The 11,164-nt window shown below is 42.3% G+C and overlaps 1 pseudogene; it reads right to left on the minus strand.

Annotated features, from left to right (window-relative positions):
• Positions 1-1,157: 1,157 nt before the first annotated feature.
• On the minus strand, positions 1,158-1,275 carry LOC124803960 (annotated as a pseudogene).
• Positions 1,276-11,164: the final 9,889 nt, after the last annotated feature.

Raw genomic sequence — 11,164 nt, forward strand, 5'->3', positions numbered from 1 at the left:
CGACTATTCAAGTTGATCTGTTGAAGATATTAGTCTGGCAACATAGCATCAGACTTTCGGAAAAACATCATACACACTATACCGGAGATTGCACGAGCCGAGAAGTGCGGGAATTATGGCAAATCAGCTTAACAGGTGAAGCATCCAAGTTGCTGACATGGATAATATGCAAAAGAATAAAAACTAAATTTGAAAATGTTTCAGTTTGCCTTTAGGATAGGAAAAGGCCCCGGAGAGGCATTTCTGACGTTGCGGTTGGTAACGGAAGCAAGACTAAAGAAATGTCAAGATAGGTTCATAGGTTTTGTCGACCTGGGAAAACCGTTGACAATGTCAAGTGCTGCTAGATGTTCGAAATTCTGAGAAAAGTAGAGTAAGCTATAGGCAAAGACGCATAATAAACTACCTGTACAAGAACCTAGAGAAAACAATAAGATTTGAAGATAAAGAACGGAGTGCTCGAATCAAAAATGATACGAGAGAGGGATTTTATCTTTCGTCCCTACTGTTCAATCTATACATCGAAGAACCAATGATGGAAATAAAAGAAAGGAAAGGTTCAAGAGTGGAATTAAAATTCTGTGTGAAAGGATATCAATGGCTACATTCGCTGACAACGTTTCTCTCCTCAGTGAAAGTGAAGGAGAATTACACGATCTGTGGAAAAGAATGAACAATCTGGTCAGTACACAATATGGATTGAGGGTGAATCGAAGAAAGATGAAAGTAATGAGAAGTAGCAGAAATGAGAAAAGTGAGAAACTTAACATCAGGATTGGTGATCACGAAGTCGTTGAGGTTAAGAAATTCGGCTACATAGACAGCATAATAACCTACGACGGACGGAACAAGTAGGACATAAAAAGCAGGCTAGCACTGGCGGAAAGGGCATTCCTTACCAAGAGATGTCTACTAGCAGCAAACATAGGCCTTAACTTGAGAAAGACATTTCTGACATAATGTGTTTTGAGCGCAGTGGCCCATCGGGACTATACGACCGCCGTGTCATCCTTAGCTGAGGATGCTGATAGGAGGGGCGTGTGGTCAGCTCACCACTCTCCCGCCGGTCGTTTTATGGTTTTCTGTGACCGTAGCCGCTACTATTCGGTCAAGTAGCTCCTCAATTGGCTTCACGAGGCTGAGTGCACCCCGAAAAATGGCAACAGCACATGGCGACCCGGATGGTCACCCATCCAAGTGCCGGCCACGCCCGACAGCGCTTAACGTCGGTGATATGACGGGAACCGGTGTATCTACTGCGGCAAGGCCGTTGCCAGTGAAACATGGGCTGTGGGAAAATCGGAACAAAAGAGAATGGAAGCATTTAAGATGTGGTACTACAGAGGAATGTTGAAAATTGAGTGAGCCGGTAAAGCAAGGAATGAATAGGATCTCCGGAGAATCGGCGAGGAAAGCACTGACAAGAGGGAGAGGGAGCTGTAGAGGCTAAAAACTGTAGACGATATTGAAAAATATCCAGCAAATATTTGAGGAAGTAGATCGCTAGTGCTTTTCTGCGATGGAGAGGGTGTCACAGGAGATGAATTCGAGGCGGGCAGCATCAAACCAGTCACGACACGACTAAAAAAAAAAATGCTCCCTCTAGCGTCATGCAGGCTATTTCCCTGATGTCTTAGGAAGTCCTTCTATTTTCCCTGGTTTTCGATGTGTTCCTTTCTGTGCTGATTCTGCGGAGAAGCTCCTCATTCATTATCTTATCAGCACAGTTGCGATTTTTGAACAGAGGTTTCGCTATTTTTATCGGAAATTCATTGCTAAACTCAGATTTTTTCTCTCTCTTTCCCGTCAGCAAGCCCATACTCTCTCACAACCCTTGCCTGTATTTGTTGACCTACAGTCGCGTTCTACTCTCCCCAGATTTATTACATTTTATGTTCCCTTACATACTGAATTGCGCGTTCAGTATCTTCTGTACACGTTCTGTATCTCTTCGTATTCTGCTTGCGATGTTGGCATGTATACCTGAACCATCGCTGTCAGCGTTGGTTTCATGTGGAATGTGAGTAGATTATAACACAAACGATAAACTTTTCCTCAGAAACAGTGCAGATAAACAGCGGAAGAATCACACACTGGTTGGAGGCAGAAACTGACAGCTTTTTGGTGATTCCAAATGAAACAAAAATGTATCGCGTTTGAACCGTGAATTTACTTTCAAAACCTTTTCTTAAGAATTTACTAGCGATTCATCAAGAACATTAACACATTTAATCACACTATGTGAGCGTGGAAGTAGTTGCCAATGGTAACTGATGAAACAAATTAAATTTTTTTTAATAATTGGAAGTTTTATTCTAAAAGCCTGGGCTGAGAATTTGGCCGCTCCCTTTTAACACGGCCGTAGTTACGACCACTCGCAACAACCTCTGAAAGACTACATAGGTGCAAATCTGCAACACACCAGATTACTTTGAACTAAAAATTTTAACAGCTCACACAAACACATAAACTATGTACCCTGTAAGAGGGATGGAAATGCTACAAAACACCCACATTAAAAATTATTTGCCACCGAAAGTGCAACTTCTTTTTAAAGAACTCTTACGGTGGAAGGGTGGCAACTTGATATACTAAAATGAAGATTTAAATAAAATCCATGAAATGCAGTTTTACATAAAATGTGCCAACATTTATGTTACACATATATATGTTACACATATACCACATCGAAAGACGATAGGGAAGATAAAAACATATTTCAGGAATTCGGCCTTTACACCTTAAGCAATAAATTCGTTAACACCGAATCCGACAAACATGACAGAGGTAGCTATTAACTTACGGCAGACCGACAGACAGACACTAACTGCCTAACAAATGCGGACGAGAGACAGACGAGCAAGCTGGGGAGGAGAGACTGACCAAGAACGTAAGTAGAATTTAACAAGTAAATGAAACAACATATCACGAATCACTTAACTTTCAATAAACTGCGATGTCTGGCGAAGACCTGGCGCAGCACGACCAAAACGCTCTCCTGAACCGTCCACTGCCAGCCGCTTCAACGGAAGATAGACAGACACTGACTGTCCCACACTGAGCCGGCTGACCAACTGACCAGACTCGCCGAGACTCACAGACTGACCCAGCCTCACTCCGACTGACCAACTACTGAGTTTTTTTTTTCCTTTATTGAATTTCAATTCCCGGCAAAGGAGGCGGGCTGGCAGCAGCTTAGTATGCCGTTCTTCAGCCTACAGACTTTGTTAGAAAGATGAAGAGAATAAATAATAAAAACAGGCGATAAAATCGGAGACTTAAAGAGTAACATGGTGAAAAGAAATTGTGGAACTTAAAACAAAGAACAGAGGGATGATGACGCTAAGAAAATACATACAAAGCGGACAGGTAAAACAAGAGACAGACAATTAAAAAAACACGGCGACAATCTGGTTTCTGTTCGCAAAAGACATAAAATTCACACCCAGCGACAGCATGATTTCTGTTAGCAACACGAGAAAGACGAACAACACTGAACAGTCACTGGAACACTGCACTAAAAAGTTGGCAAATGTGACATACCACAGCCGAGAGCAGGTGGGGGGACATTGGACAGATGATGGGAAAATAAAAAAGGGGGGGAGCCGGGAAAGGAGCTGATGGAGGATGAGGACCCATAAGAGGGGTGGGGGGCGCTGGGCAGACGCGACAGGGAGTGGGGTAGGCAGAGGAGGAGAATACAAAAGGACTCGGGGGGGGGGGGGGCAGAAGGGAGGTAGGGAGAGGTTTAGTGGGGAGAAAACAGGACGGCAGGAGGGAAGAGGGAGCCCAGGGAAAGGACAGAGGAAAGGAGGGGGAGTGAGGATCAGAGTTGATAGGAGGGATAAATGGAGGGAGAGAGGGCATCATCCAGGAGGGGGAGTTGATGGAAGCCACCTTGGGAAAGGAGATGTAGGCTGTAGAAATGGAGGGTATGGGGGACACAACGGGGAAGACGTGGCAGGGGGTGGGGATGGGAGAGGAGAGGAGCAACTAGGGGGTGAGGGAGATCAAGGAGGCGGGAGGTGTAGAGAAAGAGGATATGTTCGAGGAATAGGAGCAGACGGGGGAAAAGAATGAGATCATAGAGGATCCACGTGGGGGATGGGAGGCGTATATGGAAGGCGAGGCGGAGTGCATGACGCTCAAGGATCTGGAGGGACTTATGTAATTTGGGGGGGCCAACTACTGAGCTGATACCGCCCCTTAAATGCACGTGAACAGGCAACCCTTCCCCTTTCCCACCAGAGGGAGACACCAAATCTGCGATTGCCACAGCGGTGCCACCGCTAGAAATGGAGGGCGACTGCTTCACACTACGCGCTGCGGCGCTTGTTCAAAACAGCAATTTTTACACCGGCTCAGTGTTCTGTATGAATGCATGGTTTCGCGGCCTCTGCGTACTGATATAATTCTCCCGAGCTACCAGCTGTGTCATGTGGTTTAAAATCCACGAGCATTCGGACGAGTACTCCTCGGACATTGTCTAGAGGTCACTGTCTTTTGGTTGCTGCTGTCGTGCTTATATAGCCGTACTGCCTCCTGTGACATCACTGGTGCTCGCTCCAACGCCATATACGGCAGTGTTTTTATTGGGTGCCCGCCACGGCCGCTTCATTGTTCCGATGGCCAGGCCCCAAGCAGTGCAGGCCGTCGTCTTTATTGAGGGTGACGTCTTTCAATTAATTTATTTATTTAAGAAATTTGTTTAAGAAAATTCTCCGCGTCTTATTTATTTTTGGTATTTCCAGTTATGATTTCCAGTGGTTTTAATTAGGTTTTAGCTTCAGTCTTTTAAAAGCTAAAGAATAAAAGTCTTTGGTTTTAAATACCACAGGAGAGCTGGATATATGTCCCGCAGCGTCGATCTCGCTGATACTCCTCGTCAGAACTGCTCCACCTGATCTCTCTAAAATATTTATTTCGCTACGTGCTGTGTTGTATGATGCGTATGGAATGATGTGTCCAATTATTTTATCAACGAAAAGTTTATCGCTTGTGAGACATTCTCCCGAAGAATATTGACCGTGAAAGGATGCAGGCTCTCGCGTCCGTCGGCCGTCGTAATTTAATTTGTTGTTTACTACAGAAATTCATTGCTAGCGGTGATTGTTGCCGACTTACGTGGTGGGCCTTAATCAAAACGGTATTTCATTCAATTTTGATTTAGAATTAAATGCTTTTGTGGAGTTCTCTTTTTTTTTTAACAATATTGATCTTAAATGAAAATTATTTCTTACGTTAATGAACGTTAGACTCGCTGAATCTTAAAACATGAACATATAAGTTGAACAGTGGAATAAACTGTTCATATTAATTTCCTCGGCTAGTCAGTTCACTTTAAAGCGAAAAATCTTTAGTTATTAATTACAATTGTGGCCCACACATGCGCGAGAGTATTTTTTCTTTCCTCCGTTAACCATTGCATTAGAGTCGGAGTCCTGGCTCTGGCTCTCGGCTGTTGTACTGAAAATAAGAATCTGAAAGCTACGTATTTTCTGCAGAGTCGGGCGGCTGTGGAGAAAAATGTATATTATGTTAATAACGGGCGAGTTTTCCGCTTCCGCTAATTTTTATAAGTTAATATCGCCACGTAATGGCGTCGTTGGCTGCATCGGCCGCTGCGATTGTTGAACTGTAAATTACTCGAATGCAGGTTAATTCAAAGGAAGGCGGACATGAAATCGGGATCACCTCTTACAAATTAAAAATGAACAACAATATTAAATCAATATATTACTGCTTAATTAGTACAAATATGCTTACATTTGCCAGCACTCGCAAGATGTCCGTCTACACGCAACCAAGCCAAAAGAAGTGAAGACGGATAAAAAATTAACAAAAGAGTGTATCTTGTCGTCTCTTTAGATCATTTTGTTATAGTTCTTTGCCTTCGAAACTCACACAGAGAAATTATTATCATACGGATACATGAGAAAAATATATATTATTCAATTTTTAAATCTCTTCTTTATAACTACCTTTTTTTTAAGTCTTTTCTTATTATTTCACTGGGGACGCTATAAGGCTCGCACCATCATGCCACACTGCTCCTCCGATAGATCTACGTCTCGTGATATCTAACGGATGTTTGTCAAATCTTTTATAATTTGATAATTACACACCTTGAATGCGTATTATTTTCTTGAATGTGTTTATTGCGACAAACTGAACGTTCACAATGGAGCTTAATAGCGTCGCACAAAGATAGTACAATCACTCCAACATAAAACACGTCCGATCTCTACCATCGCTTGACACACAGTCCTCCTATATACATCTTTGGTTACTTGTTACAGAGAGATCCGTCCCTAGCACGTAACGTCCAATTCTCGCAGGATGTTTATACAACTCTCGACATTAATAATTCACCGCAGCTAAATGCAAGTGTTTTATCATTTAGAAACACTTGTGGCTGGCTCTGATGAACACTACGGGATTTAGACATCTATGGTCATCAGTCCCTAGAACTTAGAACTACTTAAACCTAACTAACCTAAGTACACCACATAACACCCAGCCATCACGAGGCAGAGAAAATCCCTGACCCCGCCGGGAAGAGAAACACTTGTATCACTAATTTAATTATGTTGACCCCATTACTAAAAGATTTTGATGTGATTTATGTCTGTTCGAATTAGAGTTGGGCAACACGATTCTTTTTCCCGATTCGATTCCTACGATTCAATCTCACATTGCGAATCGATTCCTACGATTCGTTCACGATTCTTTCATGTTTCATTCTAGTCTGCGATGGCACGATTCTTACGGAATGCAAAAAGTTCTACATCTTACTCACAGATGGCAGGACGTGTCTGAAACTGTCAATGGGTTTAGAATCGAACTGTATTATGATAAGATATGCCAGATATAGTTTATTTATGAGTAAACATGCATATGACGTTGTAAGTGTGATTCCCGATTTATACGTGTAATGCCTTAATTGGTGAAAGGTTACGTTTGATTTGATTGCATCTATTGTTTTATTTCAGTATGCCAGGTAAGACGAGTCGATGTGTGCGAAAGGTGGTGCAAAATTACGTGGTATGCCAGTCTGGTTGTGTGGCTTGAACGTATCTAACTACAGACGTCTGTTTTATAGTAACAAAATCTAGCAGTGAGGCAGAGGTGGTTTGGCTCATATCATCCTATGTTTTTCTGTGCTAAGATGTCTTTCCAAGTCCACATCACCCTTGTAATCATAACGCAGCTGACAGCCCTCCCACACAGCAAATTTAGCGTAACTTTCATTTCTTCTAAATACAAAGCATAGGTATTTTGCTTTTAATTTGTCAGAGAACTTGCCGCTGTCACTACTATTTACGTGAGAAGACGACATACTTCTAAACAGTAGGATTCAATCGTATACAGCGACATTAATTCACTAAAATTTAATATGAATCTGAACACGATATCATTCGAAAACTCGAACTTGAAATTATTAATTAAAAAGCTTTTGTTTAAAGACGGTATTACATGGCGATCCAAGAAAGGTATTGGTTAGAGACCTATATTCTCTCTATATAGGCTCTGTAATATTGGTCTAGTGCGACAGTGTCAGCTTGGCTTTCACGAGTAATATTACGGCGCCGGCCGAAGTGGCCGTGCGGTTCTAGGCGCTGCAGTCTGGAACCGCGAGACCGCTACGGTCGCAGGTTCGAATCCTGCCTCGGGCATGGATGTGTGTGATGTCCTTAGGTTAGTTAGGTTTAACTAGTTCTAAGTTCTAGGGGACTAATGACCTCAGCAGTTGAGTCCCATTGTGCTCAGAGCCATTTGAATATTACGGCCCACGAACTTCGTTTGTTCGTTCCGAGCTTCCTTTGTTCACACGCATCCTCCACTTGACTGCCATCTGGCGGTCGTAATCATTCGGCACGACTCGGCATGATTCGAAAGTTGCCTTCGAAGCATAGTGTACTAAGAATCGATGAATCGTTGGAACTTGGAATCGTCACGACTCGGAAACATGCAATCGTTCTAACGATTCTTTTGAACGACGATTCGTCCGTATCACGATTCGATTCTTACGATTCCTTATTTAGAGTCGTTCAAATGAACGACTCATTCACGAATCGCCACAACTCTAGTTCGAATGGGATACGATCTCTGTTTTCTACAGCATGATGCACTACCGCCGATTTCTGAGTACCATCTCTCGTGTTCTACAGAGTGCTGTTCAGTTGTTCGCATATTGTGATCGACGTAAAACTGTCCACGCATACACTGACTTTTTTATATTCTTACCGTTCTGAGGGTTTAATAAAGACATTGTTTCCCTTCTGACATTAAGAAGAGATGGCAACTGAATAACGGGTCCAACCTCTATTTTTATTTTGAAAAGCTTCCCCACCGACACTTGTTTGTGTCATTCAATCTGGGTAGTTGCTAGATACAATGTTGTTGTTTGCTTACAGTGTGCTTTTGTATTCCTTGAGTCCATTGCTACTTGCTAGGCAGTTAGTGTGTGATAGTCCAAGCAATAGGTTGGGTGCGGACGGTGGCATTTACCAACTCAGGAAAATCCGACATGCTCATGGTGTATGGAGAGTGTTGGAAGAATGCAGTTCATCTTTGTATGGTGATGCGATAAGATATCCCAATAGACGTCAACCATGTCGGCAGTTTTATCAGCCTCTACAACCAGTTAAGTGAAGTGATAGTGTAACACCAAGACCACGTAACAGAAGGAAACAAGTGACGACCGAAGAGGGGGAAATTAATTTTCTTGCTATTGCTGCTGTTGATCCGCAAGTTAGCTCCCGCACAATCGCACGAAGGACTGCCTTTAGTCAGGCGAGTATCCTTCGCATTCTCCATCTACATAAATTCCATCTCTATCACATCCCCCTCCGTCAGGAGCTGAATGGAAAAGGTTATGAGAACGGTGTTAACTTCTGTACATGGGCATTAAGACACTATACTCCAGATGTACCATGTATCTTGTTTAGTGATGAAGCTAATTTACCAATAATAACCAGACGAACAGCGTAACACGCAATATTGGTCTGTTGACAATCCCCATTGGTTAGATGGGTGGAATGCCAGCGTCCACAGAGTGTAGACGTATGACAGGGGATAGTGAGCCATCAGATCACAGGCCCGTTTATCAGAGACAGAACACTGAACACGCACAAGTGGAACATCCTCAAGTCAATAGTACAGGAAGTATTACAGTATATCTTCACGAATTGTTTCCAAATCGTTGGACTGGACGTAGAAAACATGTACCTCAGCAGGCCCATTCCCCGGATTTGACGCAGTACACTGTTATCTGTGGGGAACGCTGAAAGACAGTGTCTACAAGGACATGCATGATATGCAACGAAGTATTACTGCAGCATGCTCGGCCATCTCCTCTGAAACGCTAGCATGTGTGCAACGGTCGTTCCATACCAGACTGTAAGCGTGTATTGCCGCTACTGGTAGTCGTTTTGAACACAGCGTGTGAAGGTCAATTGTCTCGTAACTGGTCAGAATCCAGGTAGCTAGTGTAAGCACTTGTGTCGTACTTTGGTCTGTATTACCACCGGTATTTTACATGTGTCGGTGTTGGAACTTTTCAAAATATGATATCTCGTAAACTAATCGCACTAGAACTGGGTAACTTTAAGTTTGTTAATGTCAGTAAGCACTGTTCCATTTAAAAAAGCGTGTGTTTGCACAAAAATAAACTTTTTAATTATTATTAAATATTATAACGTACAATTTGTCGACTGGCTAACAACGTGAGCCCATGACTACCGGTGCATTCTGTGTAAACGGCGCATCAGTAGCGCTTCCCATTTTCCGTAATATTGCGGTGAAAGTCTTAGGTGATTCAAAATTCTTGAGCTAACATCACGTATAACTACTTACTCCCGTTGAATTCATAATAGTGACTTCTCAAAAGACATAAATACATTGCTTTAGCAAATAGTTATGCAGTGCCACTTCTCTATTTGCTGAAATGAACAGTTAGCCAAATCCACAAATTATGCAAATAGTTAATAACCAAAGAAGGTTCTTGGAAAAGCCTCATATATGATAGTGTATAATGTTGTGTGCCTCTAGCATAGGTAGTGATTCCGTGGAATGAGAAATTTATGCAGAAACCGAGAAGCACAGAAGACAAAGTGAGTATACATTTTAACAGACCCAGTGAAAATCTTAGTAGATACTGACCTGATAAAACACTAAATGATCAGGAAGCTACTGGCTCAGAACTTTGTAGGTCTCGCCAAACGTAATTTTGGTGCTACTGACCAAACAGAACCTTACATAAAATAATTTTCAATACCATTCAATCAAAATATTCCAGGAAAGATCCTGACACATCAGTCAACAAATGTAAACTGTGTGTCGTGTTGTAATAATGAGCTACTAACATGAGTAGTCGAGTAAATTCTGATCCATTAAGTTGCACTGTATGACATGAACGCCCCTGTCTTCAACTAAAAACGCATTCTGACCAAAAATGTTTAATGAAATAGTCATTGACACTACCACACTTACTTAATATAAGTGCAACGATGAATATGCATCTTTTGGTTCAAAAAAAGTTCAAATGTGTGTGAAATCTTATGGGATTTAACTGATAAGGTCATCAGTCCCTAAGCTTACACACTACTTAACCTAAATTATCCTAAGGACCAACACACACACCCATGCCCGAGGGAGGACTCGAACCTCCGCCGGGACCAGCCGCACAGTCCATGACTGCAGCGGCTCGGCTAATCCCATGCGGCCACCTTTTGGTATTCTGAAAGCCAAAGTAATTACTCATCTAAATCCTGTGCAAAGAACTAGATGTCATGTATACTTTCAGCTTATAGCCAAAAGCAGTGCAATGGGGCCCCAAAGATCAGTCAAATGCTTCATTAAATCTGTAAGATCCTCACTTGGTTTAAGAACAAAATCTCTTTATCCCATTGAAAACAGAGAACCACTCACTATATCGTGTTCCGTGAAATATCTCACTATTATAGGAATACACAATGCAATGTTTTCCGAAGTCATCAACATTCTATCTCTGTCTGCCGCAATTTGATTCATGCGGAGTCGCTGTATTTATTATAAATGTGTTACAACAGCACTGTAGGATTCAATGATTTAAGTGATCGCACCATGACTGCCATTGATATCGAAAAGCCTCCATCAACAGGCTATCAAAAGATGGTGGAAC

Source organism: Schistocerca piceifrons, chromosome 6, assembly GCF_021461385.2.
Source record: "Schistocerca piceifrons isolate TAMUIC-IGC-003096 chromosome 6, iqSchPice1.1, whole genome shotgun sequence".
NCBI lineage: Eukaryota > Metazoa > Arthropoda > Insecta > Orthoptera > Acrididae > Schistocerca > Schistocerca piceifrons.